At 54.8% G+C, this 15,459-nt stretch overlaps 46 non-coding genes across 46 annotated transcripts; all 46 read left to right on the top strand.

Annotated features, from left to right (window-relative positions):
• Window positions 1-118: 118 nt before the first annotated feature.
• Window positions 119-200, top strand: Trnal-aag (transfer RNA leucine (anticodon AAG)). The gene has a single exon. It is a non-coding gene; the product is annotated as a tRNA-Leu (tRNA).
• A 78-nt stretch (window positions 201-278) lies between these two features.
• On the top strand, window positions 279-360 carry Trnal-cag (transfer RNA leucine (anticodon CAG)). The gene has a single exon. It is a non-coding gene; the product is annotated as a tRNA-Leu (tRNA).
• A 274-nt stretch (window positions 361-634) lies between these two features.
• Window positions 635-706, top strand: Trnae-cuc (transfer RNA glutamic acid (anticodon CUC)). Its single transcript has one exon. It is a non-coding gene; the product is annotated as a tRNA-Glu (tRNA).
• Window positions 707-1,088: 382 nt separating this feature from the next.
• Window positions 1,089-1,160, top strand: Trnah-gug (transfer RNA histidin (anticodon GUG)). The gene has a single exon. It is a non-coding gene; the product is annotated as a tRNA-His (tRNA).
• Window positions 1,161-1,447: 287 nt separating this feature from the next.
• Window positions 1,448-1,529, top strand: Trnal-aag (transfer RNA leucine (anticodon AAG)). Its single transcript has one exon. It is a non-coding gene; the product is annotated as a tRNA-Leu (tRNA).
• Window positions 1,530-1,607: 78 nt separating this feature from the next.
• Window positions 1,608-1,689, top strand: Trnal-cag (transfer RNA leucine (anticodon CAG)). Its single transcript has one exon. It is a non-coding gene; the product is annotated as a tRNA-Leu (tRNA).
• Window positions 1,690-1,963: 274 nt separating this feature from the next.
• Window positions 1,964-2,035, top strand: Trnae-cuc (transfer RNA glutamic acid (anticodon CUC)). The gene has a single exon. It is a non-coding gene; the product is annotated as a tRNA-Glu (tRNA).
• Window positions 2,036-2,417: 382 nt separating this feature from the next.
• On the top strand, window positions 2,418-2,489 carry Trnah-gug (transfer RNA histidin (anticodon GUG)). The gene has a single exon. It is a non-coding gene; the product is annotated as a tRNA-His (tRNA).
• Window positions 2,490-2,776: 287 nt separating this feature from the next.
• Trnal-aag (transfer RNA leucine (anticodon AAG)) lies at window positions 2,777-2,858 on the top strand. The gene has a single exon. It is a non-coding gene; the product is annotated as a tRNA-Leu (tRNA).
• A 78-nt stretch (window positions 2,859-2,936) lies between these two features.
• Trnal-cag (transfer RNA leucine (anticodon CAG)) lies at window positions 2,937-3,018 on the top strand. The gene has a single exon. It is a non-coding gene; the product is annotated as a tRNA-Leu (tRNA).
• Window positions 3,019-3,292: 274 nt separating this feature from the next.
• On the top strand, window positions 3,293-3,364 carry Trnae-cuc (transfer RNA glutamic acid (anticodon CUC)). The gene has a single exon. It is a non-coding gene; the product is annotated as a tRNA-Glu (tRNA).
• Window positions 3,365-3,746: 382 nt separating this feature from the next.
• Window positions 3,747-3,818, top strand: Trnah-gug (transfer RNA histidin (anticodon GUG)). Its single transcript has one exon. It is a non-coding gene; the product is annotated as a tRNA-His (tRNA).
• Window positions 3,819-4,105: 287 nt separating this feature from the next.
• Trnal-aag (transfer RNA leucine (anticodon AAG)) lies at window positions 4,106-4,187 on the top strand. The gene has a single exon. It is a non-coding gene; the product is annotated as a tRNA-Leu (tRNA).
• A 78-nt stretch (window positions 4,188-4,265) lies between these two features.
• On the top strand, window positions 4,266-4,347 carry Trnal-cag (transfer RNA leucine (anticodon CAG)). Its single transcript has one exon. It is a non-coding gene; the product is annotated as a tRNA-Leu (tRNA).
• A 274-nt stretch (window positions 4,348-4,621) lies between these two features.
• Window positions 4,622-4,693, top strand: Trnae-cuc (transfer RNA glutamic acid (anticodon CUC)). The gene has a single exon. It is a non-coding gene; the product is annotated as a tRNA-Glu (tRNA).
• Window positions 4,694-5,075: 382 nt separating this feature from the next.
• On the top strand, window positions 5,076-5,147 carry Trnah-gug (transfer RNA histidin (anticodon GUG)). Its single transcript has one exon. It is a non-coding gene; the product is annotated as a tRNA-His (tRNA).
• Window positions 5,148-5,434: 287 nt separating this feature from the next.
• Window positions 5,435-5,516, top strand: Trnal-aag (transfer RNA leucine (anticodon AAG)). The gene has a single exon. It is a non-coding gene; the product is annotated as a tRNA-Leu (tRNA).
• A 78-nt stretch (window positions 5,517-5,594) lies between these two features.
• Trnal-cag (transfer RNA leucine (anticodon CAG)) lies at window positions 5,595-5,676 on the top strand. Its single transcript has one exon. It is a non-coding gene; the product is annotated as a tRNA-Leu (tRNA).
• Window positions 5,677-5,950: 274 nt separating this feature from the next.
• Trnae-cuc (transfer RNA glutamic acid (anticodon CUC)) lies at window positions 5,951-6,022 on the top strand. The gene has a single exon. It is a non-coding gene; the product is annotated as a tRNA-Glu (tRNA).
• A 382-nt stretch (window positions 6,023-6,404) lies between these two features.
• Trnah-gug (transfer RNA histidin (anticodon GUG)) lies at window positions 6,405-6,476 on the top strand. Its single transcript has one exon. It is a non-coding gene; the product is annotated as a tRNA-His (tRNA).
• A 287-nt stretch (window positions 6,477-6,763) lies between these two features.
• On the top strand, window positions 6,764-6,845 carry Trnal-aag (transfer RNA leucine (anticodon AAG)). Its single transcript has one exon. It is a non-coding gene; the product is annotated as a tRNA-Leu (tRNA).
• A 78-nt stretch (window positions 6,846-6,923) lies between these two features.
• On the top strand, window positions 6,924-7,005 carry Trnal-cag (transfer RNA leucine (anticodon CAG)). The gene has a single exon. It is a non-coding gene; the product is annotated as a tRNA-Leu (tRNA).
• A 274-nt stretch (window positions 7,006-7,279) lies between these two features.
• Trnae-cuc (transfer RNA glutamic acid (anticodon CUC)) lies at window positions 7,280-7,351 on the top strand. Its single transcript has one exon. It is a non-coding gene; the product is annotated as a tRNA-Glu (tRNA).
• Window positions 7,352-7,733: 382 nt separating this feature from the next.
• Window positions 7,734-7,805, top strand: Trnah-gug (transfer RNA histidin (anticodon GUG)). Its single transcript has one exon. It is a non-coding gene; the product is annotated as a tRNA-His (tRNA).
• A 287-nt stretch (window positions 7,806-8,092) lies between these two features.
• Trnal-aag (transfer RNA leucine (anticodon AAG)) lies at window positions 8,093-8,174 on the top strand. The gene has a single exon. It is a non-coding gene; the product is annotated as a tRNA-Leu (tRNA).
• Window positions 8,175-8,252: 78 nt separating this feature from the next.
• Window positions 8,253-8,334, top strand: Trnal-cag (transfer RNA leucine (anticodon CAG)). The gene has a single exon. It is a non-coding gene; the product is annotated as a tRNA-Leu (tRNA).
• A 274-nt stretch (window positions 8,335-8,608) lies between these two features.
• On the top strand, window positions 8,609-8,680 carry Trnae-cuc (transfer RNA glutamic acid (anticodon CUC)). The gene has a single exon. It is a non-coding gene; the product is annotated as a tRNA-Glu (tRNA).
• A 382-nt stretch (window positions 8,681-9,062) lies between these two features.
• On the top strand, window positions 9,063-9,134 carry Trnah-gug (transfer RNA histidin (anticodon GUG)). Its single transcript has one exon. It is a non-coding gene; the product is annotated as a tRNA-His (tRNA).
• A 287-nt stretch (window positions 9,135-9,421) lies between these two features.
• Window positions 9,422-9,502, top strand: Trnal-aag (transfer RNA leucine (anticodon AAG)). The gene has a single exon. It is a non-coding gene; the product is annotated as a tRNA-Leu (tRNA).
• Window positions 9,503-9,580: 78 nt separating this feature from the next.
• Window positions 9,581-9,662, top strand: Trnal-cag (transfer RNA leucine (anticodon CAG)). The gene has a single exon. It is a non-coding gene; the product is annotated as a tRNA-Leu (tRNA).
• Window positions 9,663-9,936: 274 nt separating this feature from the next.
• Trnae-cuc (transfer RNA glutamic acid (anticodon CUC)) lies at window positions 9,937-10,008 on the top strand. Its single transcript has one exon. It is a non-coding gene; the product is annotated as a tRNA-Glu (tRNA).
• Window positions 10,009-10,390: 382 nt separating this feature from the next.
• Window positions 10,391-10,462, top strand: Trnah-gug (transfer RNA histidin (anticodon GUG)). Its single transcript has one exon. It is a non-coding gene; the product is annotated as a tRNA-His (tRNA).
• A 287-nt stretch (window positions 10,463-10,749) lies between these two features.
• Trnal-aag (transfer RNA leucine (anticodon AAG)) lies at window positions 10,750-10,831 on the top strand. The gene has a single exon. It is a non-coding gene; the product is annotated as a tRNA-Leu (tRNA).
• A 78-nt stretch (window positions 10,832-10,909) lies between these two features.
• On the top strand, window positions 10,910-10,991 carry Trnal-cag (transfer RNA leucine (anticodon CAG)). Its single transcript has one exon. It is a non-coding gene; the product is annotated as a tRNA-Leu (tRNA).
• Window positions 10,992-11,265: 274 nt separating this feature from the next.
• Window positions 11,266-11,337, top strand: Trnae-cuc (transfer RNA glutamic acid (anticodon CUC)). The gene has a single exon. It is a non-coding gene; the product is annotated as a tRNA-Glu (tRNA).
• A 382-nt stretch (window positions 11,338-11,719) lies between these two features.
• Trnah-gug (transfer RNA histidin (anticodon GUG)) lies at window positions 11,720-11,791 on the top strand. The gene has a single exon. It is a non-coding gene; the product is annotated as a tRNA-His (tRNA).
• A 288-nt stretch (window positions 11,792-12,079) lies between these two features.
• Window positions 12,080-12,161, top strand: Trnal-aag (transfer RNA leucine (anticodon AAG)). Its single transcript has one exon. It is a non-coding gene; the product is annotated as a tRNA-Leu (tRNA).
• A 77-nt stretch (window positions 12,162-12,238) lies between these two features.
• Window positions 12,239-12,320, top strand: Trnal-cag (transfer RNA leucine (anticodon CAG)). The gene has a single exon. It is a non-coding gene; the product is annotated as a tRNA-Leu (tRNA).
• A 275-nt stretch (window positions 12,321-12,595) lies between these two features.
• On the top strand, window positions 12,596-12,667 carry Trnae-cuc (transfer RNA glutamic acid (anticodon CUC)). The gene has a single exon. It is a non-coding gene; the product is annotated as a tRNA-Glu (tRNA).
• Window positions 12,668-13,050: 383 nt separating this feature from the next.
• On the top strand, window positions 13,051-13,122 carry Trnah-gug (transfer RNA histidin (anticodon GUG)). The gene has a single exon. It is a non-coding gene; the product is annotated as a tRNA-His (tRNA).
• Window positions 13,123-13,409: 287 nt separating this feature from the next.
• On the top strand, window positions 13,410-13,491 carry Trnal-aag (transfer RNA leucine (anticodon AAG)). The gene has a single exon. It is a non-coding gene; the product is annotated as a tRNA-Leu (tRNA).
• A 78-nt stretch (window positions 13,492-13,569) lies between these two features.
• Trnal-cag (transfer RNA leucine (anticodon CAG)) lies at window positions 13,570-13,651 on the top strand. The gene has a single exon. It is a non-coding gene; the product is annotated as a tRNA-Leu (tRNA).
• Window positions 13,652-13,927: 276 nt separating this feature from the next.
• Trnae-cuc (transfer RNA glutamic acid (anticodon CUC)) lies at window positions 13,928-13,999 on the top strand. The gene has a single exon. It is a non-coding gene; the product is annotated as a tRNA-Glu (tRNA).
• Window positions 14,000-14,741: 742 nt separating this feature from the next.
• On the top strand, window positions 14,742-14,823 carry Trnal-aag (transfer RNA leucine (anticodon AAG)). The gene has a single exon. It is a non-coding gene; the product is annotated as a tRNA-Leu (tRNA).
• A 79-nt stretch (window positions 14,824-14,902) lies between these two features.
• Trnal-cag (transfer RNA leucine (anticodon CAG)) lies at window positions 14,903-14,984 on the top strand. Its single transcript has one exon. It is a non-coding gene; the product is annotated as a tRNA-Leu (tRNA).
• Window positions 14,985-15,257: 273 nt separating this feature from the next.
• Trnae-cuc (transfer RNA glutamic acid (anticodon CUC)) lies at window positions 15,258-15,329 on the top strand. Its single transcript has one exon. It is a non-coding gene; the product is annotated as a tRNA-Glu (tRNA).
• Window positions 15,330-15,459: the final 130 nt, after the last annotated feature.

Genomic DNA, 15,459 nt, shown 5'->3' with positions numbered 1-15,459 from the left:
AGTGAATCTCTGTTCGAAGAAGGCATATGTTTGAGGTGCAATGGATGAGCAGCCAGTCGCAGCAGAACAGGAAGCTGTGTCGTGGACTGTTTCTACAAAAGCGAAGAACACTGGCACAGGTAGCGTGGCCGAGCGGTCTAAGGCGCTGGTTTAAGGCACCAGTCTCTTCGGAGGCGTGGGTTCGAATCCCACCGCTGCCAATTTTTTCTCGTTTTTTGTGCCATTGCGGTGTTTTCTCGTGCGGTAGAACGCAGCTCCTCTGACAGCCGTGCGGCGTCGGTAGCGTGGCCGAGCGGTCTTAGGCGCTGGTTTCAGGCACCAGTCTCCTCGGAGGCGTGGGTTCGAATCCCACCGCTGCCAATGTTTTCTGTCTCGAAAGCCGGAGCACTGACTACCCGCGACGAAAGAGCGCAGCAAGCCGTGAGCGTCTCTTTCTTAAATTGTCGCAGCACAGTGCGCGGTGCAACGACATGATTCACAGGGGCAGTTTGGTGTCATGATGGCTGGCGTTCGTCTCCACGAAATGTGTCCCGAGCATGCCGTTGTACAAAGTGGGAGCGTCTATTTTTACAGTTGTCGTTAAGTAGCGTGCGTATAGATTGCTGTGTTCGCTGGAGGAGCCCTTGTGCCGTTGTCCGGTGTGGTCTAGTGGCTAGGATACCTGGCTCTCACCCAGGAGGCCCGGGTTCGATTCCCGGTACCGGAAATGCGCATTTTGTTGCTCCTCTTATGCGACTTGGCCCGACTTAGCTCGACTGACGCTCCGCTGACGCTTGCAGAAAACTACGTTAAGTACGATTCGGCGTGACAAGTGACGGCGAGAGCGATGCGACATCTGTCCACCTCTTATCGAGGCACATACCTGTGGTCAACAGACTTGGAGGACTGCAAGCCATTGCCACGGGGGTTGAATGCAGCTAACCACACTGTTTGGTGTCCTAACAGCGCAGACACGTTCGTTTGCCAGTATACATATAATGGAGATCGCGTCTGACACAGCTGTGGGGAGACGCAGTGGTGTGTGGGCCGAGCTTTGCTGTTCATCGCCACTTGCAGTCGCGAGAACTGCTGTCGGCGGTGCTTCCGTGGCCGTGATCGTCTAGTGGTTAGGACATTGCGTTGTGGCCGCAATAACCCAGGTTCGAATCGTGGTCACGGCAATTTTTAAACTTTTGCCTTGCTGTCGCTGCAGTGACGATTGTGACTCAGTGTTTGAAATCACGGTGCCCTCTTGATTTTTCACTCATGTTCCGCAGGCTGCAGGTGGCACTACCAATTCATTATCAACACGTAATGCCGCCGCACCAGAGCGCGGGCAGCTGCCTGTGTAGTGAATCTCTGTTCGAAGAAGGCATATGTTTGAGGTGCAATGGATGAGCAGCCAGTCGCAGCAGAACAGGAAGCTGTGTCGTGGACTGTTTCTACAAAAGCGAAGAACACTGGCACAGGTAGCGTGGCCGAGCGGTCTAAGGCGCTGGTTTAAGGCACCAGTCTCTTCGGAGGCGTGGGTTCGAATCCCACCGCTGCCAATTTTTTCTCGTTTTTTGTGCCATTGCGGTGTTTTCTCGTGCGGTAGAACGCAGCTCCTCTGACAGCCGTGCGGCGTCGGTAGCGTGGCCGAGCGGTCTTAGGCGCTGGTTTCAGGCACCAGTCTCCTCGGAGGCGTGGGTTCGAATCCCACCGCTGCCAATGTTTTCTGTCTCGAAAGCCGGAGCACTGACTACCCGCGACGAAAGAGCGCAGCAAGCCGTGAGCGTCTCTTTCTTAAATTGTCGCAGCACAGTGCGCGGTGCAACGACATGATTCACAGGGGCAGTTTGGTGTCATGATGGCTGGCGTTCGTCTCCACGAAATGTGTCCCGAGCATGCCGTTGTACAAAGTGGGAGCGTCTATTTTTACAGTTGTCGTTAAGTAGCGTGCGTATAGATTGCTGTGTTCGCTGGAGGAGCCCTTGTGCCGTTGTCCGGTGTGGTCTAGTGGCTAGGATACCTGGCTCTCACCCAGGAGGCCCGGGTTCGATTCCCGGTACCGGAAATGCGCATTTTGTTGCTCCTCTTATGCGACTTGGCCCGACTTAGCTCGACTGACGCTCCGCTGACGCTTGCAGAAAACTACGTTAAGTACGATTCGGCGTGACAAGTGACGGCGAGAGCGATGCGACATCTGTCCACCTCTTATCGAGGCACATACCTGTGGTCAACAGACTTGGAGGACTGCAAGCCATTGCCACGGGGGTTGAATGCAGCTAACCACACTGTTTGGTGTCCTAACAGCGCAGACACGTTCGTTTGCCAGTATACATATAATGGAGATCGCGTCTGACACAGCTGTGGGGAGACGCAGTGGTGTGTGGGCCGAGCTTTGCTGTTCATCGCCACTTGCAGTCGCGAGAACTGCTGTCGGCGGTGCTTCCGTGGCCGTGATCGTCTAGTGGTTAGGACATTGCGTTGTGGCCGCAATAACCCAGGTTCGAATCGTGGTCACGGCAATTTTTAAACTTTTGCCTTGCTGTCGCTGCAGTGACGATTGTGACTCAGTGTTTGAAATCACGGTGCCCTCTTGATTTTTCACTCATGTTCCGCAGGCTGCAGGTGGCACTACCAATTCATTATCAACACGTAATGCCGCCGCACCAGAGCGCGGGCAGCTGCCTGTGTAGTGAATCTCTGTTCGAAGAAGGCATATGTTTGAGGTGCAATGGATGAGCAGCCAGTCGCAGCAGAACAGGAAGCTGTGTCGTGGACTGTTTCTACAAAAGCGAAGAACACTGGCACAGGTAGCGTGGCCGAGCGGTCTAAGGCGCTGGTTTAAGGCACCAGTCTCTTCGGAGGCGTGGGTTCGAATCCCACCGCTGCCAATTTTTTCTCGTTTTTTGTGCCATTGCGGTGTTTTCTCGTGCGGTAGAACGCAGCTCCTCTGACAGCCGTGCGGCGTCGGTAGCGTGGCCGAGCGGTCTTAGGCGCTGGTTTCAGGCACCAGTCTCCTCGGAGGCGTGGGTTCGAATCCCACCGCTGCCAATGTTTTCTGTCTCGAAAGCCGGAGCACTGACTACCCGCGACGAAAGAGCGCAGCAAGCCGTGAGCGTCTCTTTCTTAAATTGTCGCAGCACAGTGCGCGGTGCAACGACATGATTCACAGGGGCAGTTTGGTGTCATGATGGCTGGCGTTCGTCTCCACGAAATGTGTCCCGAGCATGCCGTTGTACAAAGTGGGAGCGTCTATTTTTACAGTTGTCGTTAAGTAGCGTGCGTATAGATTGCTGTGTTCGCTGGAGGAGCCCTTGTGCCGTTGTCCGGTGTGGTCTAGTGGCTAGGATACCTGGCTCTCACCCAGGAGGCCCGGGTTCGATTCCCGGTACCGGAAATGCGCATTTTGTTGCTCCTCTTATGCGACTTGGCCCGACTTAGCTCGACTGACGCTCCGCTGACGCTTGCAGAAAACTACGTTAAGTACGATTCGGCGTGACAAGTGACGGCGAGAGCGATGCGACATCTGTCCACCTCTTATCGAGGCACATACCTGTGGTCAACAGACTTGGAGGACTGCAAGCCATTGCCACGGGGGTTGAATGCAGCTAACCACACTGTTTGGTGTCCTAACAGCGCAGACACGTTCGTTTGCCAGTATACATATAATGGAGATCGCGTCTGACACAGCTGTGGGGAGACGCAGTGGTGTGTGGGCCGAGCTTTGCTGTTCATCGCCACTTGCAGTCGCGAGAACTGCTGTCGGCGGTGCTTCCGTGGCCGTGATCGTCTAGTGGTTAGGACATTGCGTTGTGGCCGCAATAACCCAGGTTCGAATCGTGGTCACGGCAATTTTTAAACTTTTGCCTTGCTGTCGCTGCAGTGACGATTGTGACTCAGTGTTTGAAATCACGGTGCCCTCTTGATTTTTCACTCATGTTCCGCAGGCTGCAGGTGGCACTACCAATTCATTATCAACACGTAATGCCGCCGCACCAGAGCGCGGGCAGCTGCCTGTGTAGTGAATCTCTGTTCGAAGAAGGCATATGTTTGAGGTGCAATGGATGAGCAGCCAGTCGCAGCAGAACAGGAAGCTGTGTCGTGGACTGTTTCTACAAAAGCGAAGAACACTGGCACAGGTAGCGTGGCCGAGCGGTCTAAGGCGCTGGTTTAAGGCACCAGTCTCTTCGGAGGCGTGGGTTCGAATCCCACCGCTGCCAATTTTTTCTCGTTTTTTGTGCCATTGCGGTGTTTTCTCGTGCGGTAGAACGCAGCTCCTCTGACAGCCGTGCGGCGTCGGTAGCGTGGCCGAGCGGTCTTAGGCGCTGGTTTCAGGCACCAGTCTCCTCGGAGGCGTGGGTTCGAATCCCACCGCTGCCAATGTTTTCTGTCTCGAAAGCCGGAGCACTGACTACCCGCGACGAAAGAGCGCAGCAAGCCGTGAGCGTCTCTTTCTTAAATTGTCGCAGCACAGTGCGCGGTGCAACGACATGATTCACAGGGGCAGTTTGGTGTCATGATGGCTGGCGTTCGTCTCCACGAAATGTGTCCCGAGCATGCCGTTGTACAAAGTGGGAGCGTCTATTTTTACAGTTGTCGTTAAGTAGCGTGCGTATAGATTGCTGTGTTCGCTGGAGGAGCCCTTGTGCCGTTGTCCGGTGTGGTCTAGTGGCTAGGATACCTGGCTCTCACCCAGGAGGCCCGGGTTCGATTCCCGGTACCGGAAATGCGCATTTTGTTGCTCCTCTTATGCGACTTGGCCCGACTTAGCTCGACTGACGCTCCGCTGACGCTTGCAGAAATCTACGTTAAGTACGATTCGGCGTGACAAGTGACGGCGAGAGCGATGCGACATCTGTCCACCTCTTATCGAGGCACATACCTGTGGTCAACAGACTTGGAGGACTGCAAGCCATTGCCACGGGGGTTGAATGCAGCTAACCACACTGTTTGGTGTCCTAACAGCGCAGACACGTTCGTTTGCCAGTATACATATAATGGAGATCGCGTCTGACACAGCTGTGGGGAGACGCAGTGGTGTGTGGGCCGAGCTTTGCTGTTCATCGCCACTTGCAGTCGCGAGAACTGCTGTCGGCGGTGCTTCCGTGGCCGTGATCGTCTAGTGGTTAGGACATTGCGTTGTGGCCGCAATAACCCAGGTTCGAATCGTGGTCACGGCAATTTTTAAACTTTTGCCTTGCTGTCGCTGCAGTGACGATTGTGACTCAGTGTTTGAAATCACGGTGCCCTCTTGATTTTTCACTCATGTTCCGCAGGCTGCAGGTGGCACTACCAATTCATTATCAACACGTAATGCCGCCGCACCAGAGCGCGGGCAGCTGCCTGTGTAGTGAATCTCTGTTCGAAGAAGGCATATGTTTGAGGTGCAATGGATGAGCAGCCAGTCGCAGCAGAACAGGAAGCTGTGTCGTGGACTGTTTCTACAAAAGCGAAGAACACTGGCACAGGTAGCGTGGCCGAGCGGTCTAAGGCGCTGGTTTAAGGCACCAGTCTCTTCGGAGGCGTGGGTTCGAATCCCACCGCTGCCAATTTTTTCTCGTTTTTTGTGCCATTGCGGTGTTTTCTCGTGCGGTAGAACGCAGCTCCTCTGACAGCCGTGCGGCGTCGGTAGCGTGGCCGAGCGGTCTTAGGCGCTGGTTTCAGGCACCAGTCTCCTCGGAGGCGTGGGTTCGAATCCCACCGCTGCCAATGTTTTCTGTCTCGAAAGCCGGAGCACTGACTACCCGCGACGAAAGAGCGCAGCAAGCCGTGAGCGTCTCTTTCTTAAATTGTCGCAGCACAGTGCGCGGTGCAACGACATGATTCACAGGGGCAGTTTGGTGTCATGATGGCTGGCGTTCGTCTCCACGAAATGTGTCCCGAGCATGCCGTTGTACAAAGTGGGAGCGTCTATTTTTACAGTTGTCGTTAAGTAGCGTGCGTATAGATTGCTGTGTTCGCTGGAGGAGCCCTTGTGCCGTTGTCCGGTGTGGTCTAGTGGCTAGGATACCTGGCTCTCACCCAGGAGGCCCGGGTTCGATTCCCGGTACCGGAAATGCGCATTTTGTTGCTCCTCTTATGCGACTTGGCCCGACTTAGCTCGACTGACGCTCCGCTGACGCTTGCAGAAAACTACGTTAAGTACGATTCGGCGTGACAAGTGACGGCGAGAGCGATGCGACATCTGTCCACCTCTTATCGAGGCACATACCTGTGGTCAACAGACTTGGAGGACTGCAAGCCATTGCCACGGGGGTTGAATGCAGCTAACCACACTGTTTGGTGTCCTAACAGCGCAGACACGTTCGTTTGCCAGTATACATATAATGGAGATCGCGTCTGACACAGCTGTGGGGAGACGCAGTGGTGTGTGGGCCGAGCTTTGCTGTTCATCGCCACTTGCAGTCGCGAGAACTGCTGTCGGCGGTGCTTCCGTGGCCGTGATCGTCTAGTGGTTAGGACATTGCGTTGTGGCCGCAATAACCCAGGTTCGAATCGTGGTCACGGCAATTTTTAAACTTTTGCCTTGCTGTCGCTGCAGTGACGATTGTGACTCAGTGTTTGAAATCACGGTGCCCTCTTGATTTTTCACTCATGTTCCGCAGGCTGCAGGTGGCACTACCAATTCATTATCAACACGTAATGCCGCCGCACCAGAGCGCGGGCAGCTGCCTGTGTAGTGAATCTCTGTTCGAAGAAGGCATATGTTTGAGGTGCAATGGATGAGCAGCCAGTCGCAGCAGAACAGGAAGCTGTGTCGTGGACTGTTTCTACAAAAGCGAAGAACACTGGCACAGGTAGCGTGGCCGAGCGGTCTAAGGCGCTGGTTTAAGGCACCAGTCTCTTCGGAGGCGTGGGTTCGAATCCCACCGCTGCCAATTTTTTCTCGTTTTTTGTGCCATTGCGGTGTTTTCTCGTGCGGTAGAACGCAGCTCCTCTGACAGCCGTGCGGCGTCGGTAGCGTGGCCGAGCGGTCTTAGGCGCTGGTTTCAGGCACCAGTCTCCTCGGAGGCGTGGGTTCGAATCCCACCGCTGCCAATGTTTTCTGTCTCGAAAGCCGGAGCACTGACTACCCGCGACGAAAGAGCGCAGCAAGCCGTGAGCGTCTCTTTCTTAAATTGTCGCAGCACAGTGCGCGGTGCAACGACATGATTCACAGGGGCAGTTTGGTGTCATGATGGCTGGCGTTCGTCTCCACGAAATGTGTCCCGAGCATGCCGTTGTACAAAGTGGGAGCGTCTATTTTTACAGTTGTCGTTAAGTAGCGTGCGTATAGATTGCTGTGTTCGCTGGAGGAGCCCTTGTGCCGTTGTCCGGTGTGGTCTAGTGGCTAGGATACCTGGCTCTCACCCAGGAGGCCCGGGTTCGATTCCCGGTACCGGAAATGCGCATTTTGTTGCTCCTCTTATGCGACTTGGCCCGACTTAGCTCGACTGACGCTCCGCTGACGCTTGCAGAAAACTACGTTAAGTACGATTCGGCGTGACAAGTGACGGCGAGAGCGATGCGACATCTGTCCACCTCTTATCGAGGCACATACCTGTGGTCAACAGACTTGGAGGACTGCAAGCCATTGCCACGGGGGTTGAATGCAGCTAACCACACTGTTTGGTGTCCTAACAGCGCAGACACGTTCGTTTGCCAGTATACATATAATGGAGATCGCGTCTGACACAGCTGTGGGGAGACGCAGTGGTGTGTGGGCCGAGCTTTGCTGTTCATCGCCACTTGCAGTCGCGAGAACTGCTGTCGGCGGTGCTTCCGTGGCCGTGATCGTCTAGTGGTTAGGACATTGCGTTGTGGCCGCAATAACCCAGGTTCGAATCGTGGTCACGGCAATTTTTAAACTTTTGCCTTGCTGTCGCTGCAGTGACGATTGTGACTCAGTGTTTGAAATCACGGTGCCCTCTTGATTTTTCACTCATGTTCCGCAGGCTGCAGGTGGCACTACCAATTCATTATCAACACGTAATGCCGCCGCACCAGAGCGCGGGCAGCTGCCTGTGTAGTGAATCTCTGTTCGAAGAAGGCATATGTTTGAGGTGCAATGGATGAGCAGCCAGTCGCAGCAGAACAGGAAGCTGTGTCGTGGACTGTTTCTACAAAAGCGAAGAACACTGGCACAGGTAGCGTGGCCGAGCGGTCTAAGGCGCTGGTTTAAGGCACCAGTCTCTTCGGAGGCGTGGGTTCGAATCCCACCGCTGCCAATTTTTTCTCGTTTTTTGTGCCATTGCGGTGTTTTCTCGTGCGGTAGAACGCAGCTCCTCTGACAGCCGTGCGGCGTCGGTAGCGTGGCCGAGCGGTCTTAGGCGCTGGTTTCAGGCACCAGTCTCCTCGGAGGCGTGGGTTCGAATCCCACCGCTGCCAATGTTTTCTGTCTCGAAAGCCGGAGCACTGACTACCCGCGACGAAAGAGCGCAGCAAGCCGTGAGCGTCTCTTTCTTAAATTGTCGCAGCACAGTGCGCGGTGCAACGACATGATTCACAGGGGCAGTTTGGTGTCATGATGGCTGGCGTTCGTCTCCACGAAATGTGTCCCGAGCATGCCGTTGTACAAAGTGGGAGCGTCTATTTTTACAGTTGTCGTTAAGTAGCGTGCGTATAGATTGCTGTGTTCGCTGGAGGAGCCCTTGTGCCGTTGTCCGGTGTGGTCTAGTGGCTAGGATACCTGGCTCTCACCCAGGAGGCCCGGGTTCGATTCCCGGTACCGGAAATGCGCATTTTGTTGCTCCTCTTATGCGACTTGGCCCGACTTAGCTCGACTGACGCTCCGCTGACGCTTGCAGAAAACTACGTTAAGTACGATTCGGCGTGACAAGTGACGGCGAGAGCGATGCGACATCTGTCCACCTCTTATCGAGGCACATACCTGTGGTCAACAGACTTGGAGGACTGCAAGCCATTGCCACGGGGGTTGAATGCAGCTAACCACACTGTTTGGTGTCCTAACAGCGCAGACACGTTCGTTTGCCAGTATACATATAATGGAGATCGCGTCTGACACAGCTGTGGGGAGACGCAGTGGTGTGTGGGCCGAGCTTTGCTGTTCATCGCCACTTGCAGTCGCGAGAACTGCTGTCGGCGGTGCTTCCGTGGCCGTGATCGTCTAGTGGTTAGGACATTGCGTTGTGGCCGCAATAACCCAGGTTCGAATCGTGGTCACGGCAATTTTTAAACTTTTGCCTTGCTGTCGCTGCAGTGACGATTGTGACTCAGTGTTTGAAATCACGGTGCCCTCTTGATTTTTCACTCATGTTCCGCAGGCTGCAGGTGGCACTACCAATTCATTATCAACACGTAATGCCGCCGCACCAGAGCGCGGGCAGCTGCCTGTGTAGTGAATCTCTGTTCGAAGAAGGCATATGTTTGAGGTGCAATGGATGAGCAGCCAGTCGCAGCAGAACAGGAAGCTGTGTCGTGGACTGTTTCTACAAAAGCGAAGAACACTGGCACAGGTAGCGTGGCCGAGCGGTCTAAGGCGCTGGTTTAAGGCACCAGTCTCTTCGGAGCGTGGGTTCGAATCCCACCGCTGCCAATTTTTTCTCGTTTTTTGTGCCATTGCGGTGTTTTCTCGTGCGGTAGAACGCAGCTCCTCTGACAGCCGTGCGGCGTCGGTAGCGTGGCCGAGCGGTCTTAGGCGCTGGTTTCAGGCACCAGTCTCCTCGGAGGCGTGGGTTCGAATCCCACCGCTGCCAATGTTTTCTGTCTCGAAAGCCGGAGCACTGACTACCCGCGACGAAAGAGCGCAGCAAGCCGTGAGCGTCTCTTTCTTAAATTGTCGCAGCACAGTGCGCGGTGCAACGACATGATTCACAGGGGCAGTTTGGTGTCATGATGGCTGGCGTTCGTCTCCACGAAATGTGTCCCGAGCATGCCGTTGTACAAAGTGGGAGCGTCTATTTTTACAGTTGTCGTTAAGTAGCGTGCGTATAGATTGCTGTGTTCGCTGGAGGAGCCCTTGTGCCGTTGTCCGGTGTGGTCTAGTGGCTAGGATACCTGGCTCTCACCCAGGAGGCCCGGGTTCGATTCCCGGTACCGGAAATGCGCATTTTGTTGCTCCTCTTATGCGACTTGGCCCGACTTAGCTCGACTGACGCTCCGCTGACGCTTGCAGAAAACTACGTTAAGTACGATTCGGCGTGACAAGTGACGGCGAGAGCGATGCGACATCTGTCCACCTCTTATCGAGGCACATACCTGTGGTCAACAGACTTGGAGGACTGCAAGCCATTGCCACGGGGGTTGAATGCAGCTAACCACACTGTTTGGTGTCCTAACAGCGCAGACACGTTCGTTTGCCAGTATACATATAATGGAGATCGCGTCTGACACAGCTGTGGGGAGACGCAGTGGTGTGTGGGCCGAGCTTTGCTGTTCATCGCCACTTGCAGTCGCGAGAACTGCTGTCGGCGGTGCTTCCGTGGCCGTGATCGTCTAGTGGTTAGGACATTGCGTTGTGGCCGCAATAACCCAGGTTCGAATCGTGGTCACGGCAATTTTTAAACTTTTGCCTTGCTGTCGCTGCAGTGACGATTGTGACTCAGTGTTTGAAATCACGGTGCCCTCTTGATTTTTCACTCATGTTCCGCAGGCTGCAGGTGGCACTACCAATTCATTATCAACACGTAATGCCGCCGCACCAGAGCGCGGGCAGCTGCCTGTGTAGTGAATCTCTGTTCGAAGAAGGCATATGTTTGAGGTGCAATGGATGAGCAGCCAGTCGCAGCAGAACAGGAAGCTGTGTCGTGGACTGTTTCTACAAAAGCGAAGAACACTGGCACAGGTAGCGTGGCCGAGCGGTCTAAGGCGCTGGTTTAAGGCACCAGTCTCTTCGGAGGCGTGGGTTCGAATCCCACCGCTGCCAATTTTTTCTCGTTTTTTGTGCCATTGCGGTGTTTTCTCGTGCGGTAGAACGCAGCTCCTCTGACAGCCGTGCGGCGTCGGTAGCGTGGCCGAGCGGTCTTAGGCGCTGGTTTCAGGCACCAGTCTCCTCGGAGGCGTGGGTTCGAATCCCACCGCTGCCAATGTTTTCTGTCTCGAAAGCCGGAGCACTGACTACCCGCGACGAAAGAGCGCAGCAAGCCGTGAGCGTCTCTTTCTTAAATTGTCGCAGCACAGTGCGCGGTGCAACGACATGATTCACAGGGGCAGTTTGGTGTCATGATGGCTGGCGTTCGTCTCCACGAAATGTGTCCCGAGCATGCCGTTGTACAAAGTGGGAGCGTCTATTTTTACAGTTGTCGTTAAGTAGCGTGCGTATAGATTGCTGTGTTCGCTGGAGGAGCCCTTGTGCCGTTGTCCGGTGTGGTCTAGTGGCTAGGATACCTGGCTCTCACCCAGGAGGCCCGGGTTCGATTCCCGGTACCGGAAATGCGCATTTTGTTGCTCCTCTTATGCGACTTGGCCCGACTTAGCTCGACTGACGCTCCGCTGACGCTTGCAGAAAACTACGTTAAGTACGATTCGGCGTGACAAGTGACGGCGAGAGCGATGCGACATCTGTCCACCTCTTATCGAGGCACATACCTGTGGTCAACAGACTTGGAGGACTGCAAGCCATTGCCACGGGGGTTGAATGCAGCTAACCACACTGTTTGGTGTCCTAACAGCGCAGACACGTTCGTTTGCCAGTATACATATAATGGAGATCGCGTCTGACACAGCTGTGGGGAGACGCAGTGGTGTGTGGGCCGAGCTTTGCTGTTCATCGCCACTTGCAGTCGCGAGAACTGCTGTCGGCGGTGCTTCCGTGGCCGTGATCGTCTAGTGGTTAGGACATTGCGTTGTGGCCGCAATAACCCAGGTTCGAATCGTGGTCACGGCAATTTTTAAACTTTTGCCTTGCTGTCGCTGCAGTGACGATTGTGACTCAGTGTTTGAAATCACGGTGCCCTCTTGATTTTTCACTCATGTTCCGCAGGCTGCAGGTGGCACTACCAATTCATTATCAACACGTAATGCCGCCGCACCAGAGCGCGGGCAGCTGCCTGTGTAGTGAATCTCTGTTCGAAGAAGGCATATGTTTGAGGTGCAATGGATGAGCAGCCAGTCGCAGCAGAACAGGAAGCTGTGTCGTGGACTGTTTTCTACAAAAGCGAAGAACACTGGCACAGGTAGCGTGGCCGAGCGGTCTAAGGCGCTGGTTTAAGGCACCAGTCTCTTCGGAGGCGTGGGTTCGAATCCCACCGCTGCCAATTTTTCTCGTTTTTTGTGCCATTGCGGTGTTTTCTCGTGCGGTAGAACGCAGCTCCTCTGACAGCCGTGCGGCGTCGGTAGCGTGGCCGAGCGGTCTTAGGCGCTGGTTTCAGGCACCAGTCTCCTCGGAGGCGTGGGTTCGAATCCCACCGCTGCCAATGTTTTCTGTCTCGAAAGCCGGAGCACTGACTACCCGCGACGAAAGAGCGCAGCAAGCCGTGAGCGGTCTCTTTCTTAAATTGTCGCAGCACAGTGCGCGGTGCAACGACATGATTCACAGGGGCAGTTTGGTGTCATGATGGCTGGCGTTCGTCTCCACGAAATGTGTCCCGAGCATGCCGTTGTACAAAGTGGGAGCGTCTATTTTTACAGTTGTCGTTAAGTAGCGTGCGTATAGATTGCTGTGTTCGCTGGAGGAGCCCTTGTGCCGTTGTCCGGTGTGGTCTAGTGGCTAGGATACCTGGCTCTCACCCAGGAGGCCCGGGTTCGATTCCCGGTACCGGAAATGCGCATTTTGTTGCTCCTCTTATGCGACTTGGCCCGACTTAGCTCGACTGACGCTCCGCTGACGCTTGCAGAAAACTACGTTAAGTACGATTCGGCGTGACAAGTGACGGCGAGAGCGATGCGACATCTGTCCACCTCTTATCGAGGCACATACCTGTGGTCAACAGACTTGGAGGACTGCAAGCCATTGCCACGGGGGTTGAATGCAGCTAACCACACTGTTTGGTGTCCTAACAGCGCAGACACGTTCGTTTGCCAGTATACATATAATGGAGATCGCGTCTGACACAGCTGTGGGGAGACGCAGTGGTGCTGTGGGCCGAGCTTTGCTGTTCATCGCCACTTGCAGTCGCGAGAACTGCTGTCGGCGGTGCTTCCGTGGCCGTGATCGTCTAGTGGTTAGGACATTGCGTTGTGGCCGCAATAACCCAGGTTCGAATCGTGGTCACGGCAATTTTTAAACTTTTGCCTTGCTGTCGCTGCAGTGACGATTGTGACTCAGTGTTTGAAATCACGGTGCCCTCTTGATTTTTCACTCATGTTCCGCAGGCTGCAGGTGGCACTACCAATTCATTATCAACACGTAATGCCGCCGCACCAGAGCGCGGGCAGCTGCCTGTGTAGTGAATCTCTGTTCGAAGAAGGCATATGTTTGAGGTGCAATGGATGAGCAGCCAGTCGCAGCAGAACAGGAAGCTGTGTCGTGGACTGTTTCTACAAAAGCGAAGAACACTGGCACAGGTAGCGTGGCCGAGCGGTCTAAGGCGCTGGTTTAAGGCACCAGTCTCTTCGGAGGCGTGGGTTCGAATCCCACCGCTGCCAATTTTTTCTCGTTTTTTGTGCCATTGCGGTGTTTTCTCGTGCGGTAGAACGCAGCTCCTCTGACAGCCGTGCGGCGTCGGTAGCGTGGCCGAGCGGTCTTAGGCGCTGGTTTCAGGCACCAGTCTCCTCGGAGGCGTGGGTTCGAATCCCACCGCTGCCAATGTTTTCTGTCTCGAAAGCCCGGAGCACTGACTACCCGCGACGAAAGAGCGCAGCAAGCCGTGAGCGTCTCTTTCTTAAATTGTCGCAGCACAGTGCGCGGTGCAAACGACATGATTCACAGGGGCAGTTTGGTGTCATGATGGCTGGCGTTCGTCTCCACGAAATGTGTCCCGAGCATGCCGTTGTACAAAGTGGGAGCGTCTATTTTTACAGTTGTCGTTAAGTAGCGTGCGTATAGATTGCTGTGTTCGCTGGAGGAGCCCTTGTGCCGTTGTCCGGTGTGGTCTAGTGGCTAGGATACCTGGCTCTCACCCAGGAGGCCCGGGTTCGATTCCCGGTACCGGAAATGCGCATTTTGTTGCTCCTCTTATGCGACTTGGCCCGACTTAGCTCGACTGACGCTCCGCTGACGCTTGCAGAAAACTACGTTAAGTACGATTCGGCGTGACAAGTGACGGCGAGAGCGATGCGACATCTGTCCACCTCTTATCGAGGCACATACCTGTGGTCAACAGACTTGGAGGACTGCAAGCCATTGCCACGGGGGTTGAATGCAGCTAACCACACTGTTTGGTGTCCTAACAGCGCAGACACGTTCGTTTGCCAGTATACATATAATGGAGATCGCGTCTGACACAGCTGTGGGGAGACGCAGTGGTGTGTGGGCCGAGCTTTGCTGTTCATCGCCACTTGCAGTCGCGAGAACTGCTGTCGGCGGTGCTTCCGTGGCCGTGATCGTCTAGTGGTTAGGACATTGCGTTGTGGCCGCAATAACCCAGGTTTCGAATCGTGGTCACGGCAATTTTTAAACTTTTGCCTTGCTGTCGCTGCAGTGACGATTGTGACTCAGTGTTTGAAATCACGGTGCCCTCTTGATTTTTCACTCATGTTCCGCAGGCTGCAGGTGGCACTACCAATTCATTATCAACACGTAATGCCGCCGCACCAGAGCGCGGGCAGCTGCCTGTGTAGTGAATCTCTGTTCGAAGAAGGCATATGTTTGAGGTGCAATGGATGAGCAGCCAGTCGCAGCAGAACAGGAAGCTGTGTCGTGGACTGTTTCTACAAAAGCGAAGAACACTGGCACAGGTAGCGTGGCCGAGCGGTCTAAGGCGCTGGTTTAAGGCACCAGTCTCTTCGGAGGCGTGGGTTCGAATCCCACCGCTGCCAATTTTTTCTCGTTTTTTGTGCCATTGCGGTGTTTTCTCGTGCGGTAGAACGCAGCTCCTCTGACAGCCCGTGCGGCGTCGGTAGCGTGGCCGAGCGGTCTTAGGCGCTGGTTTCAGGCACCAGTCTCCTCGGAGGCGTGGGTTCGAATCCCACCGCTGCCAATGTTTTCTGTCTCGAAAGCCGGAGCACTGACTACCCGCGACGAAAGAGCGCAGCAAGCCGTGAGCGTCTCTTTCTTAAATTGTCGCAGCACAGTGCGCGGTGCAACGACATGATTCACAGGGGCAGTTTGGTGTCATGATGGCTGGCGTTCGTCTCCACGAAATGTGTCCCGAGCATGCCGTTGTACAAAGTGGGAGCGTCTATTTTTACAGTTGTCGTTAAGTAGCGTGCGTATAGATTGCTGTGTTCGCTGGAGAGCCCTTGTGCCGTTGTCCGGTGTGGTCTAGTGGCTAGGATACCTGGCTCTCACCCAGGAGGCCCGGGTTCGATTCCCGGTACCGGAAATGCGCATTTTGTTGCTCCTCTTATGCGACTTGGCCCGACTTAGCTCGACTGACGCTCCGCTGACGCTTGCAGAAAACTACGTTAAGTACGATTCGGCGTGACAAGTGACGGCGAGAGCGATGCGACATC

This window comes from Schistocerca cancellata, chromosome 3 (assembly GCF_023864275.1).
Source record: "Schistocerca cancellata isolate TAMUIC-IGC-003103 chromosome 3, iqSchCanc2.1, whole genome shotgun sequence".
Lineage (NCBI taxonomy): Eukaryota > Metazoa > Arthropoda > Insecta > Orthoptera > Acrididae > Schistocerca > Schistocerca cancellata.
This window is presented reverse-complemented; position numbering and strand designations above follow the sequence as displayed.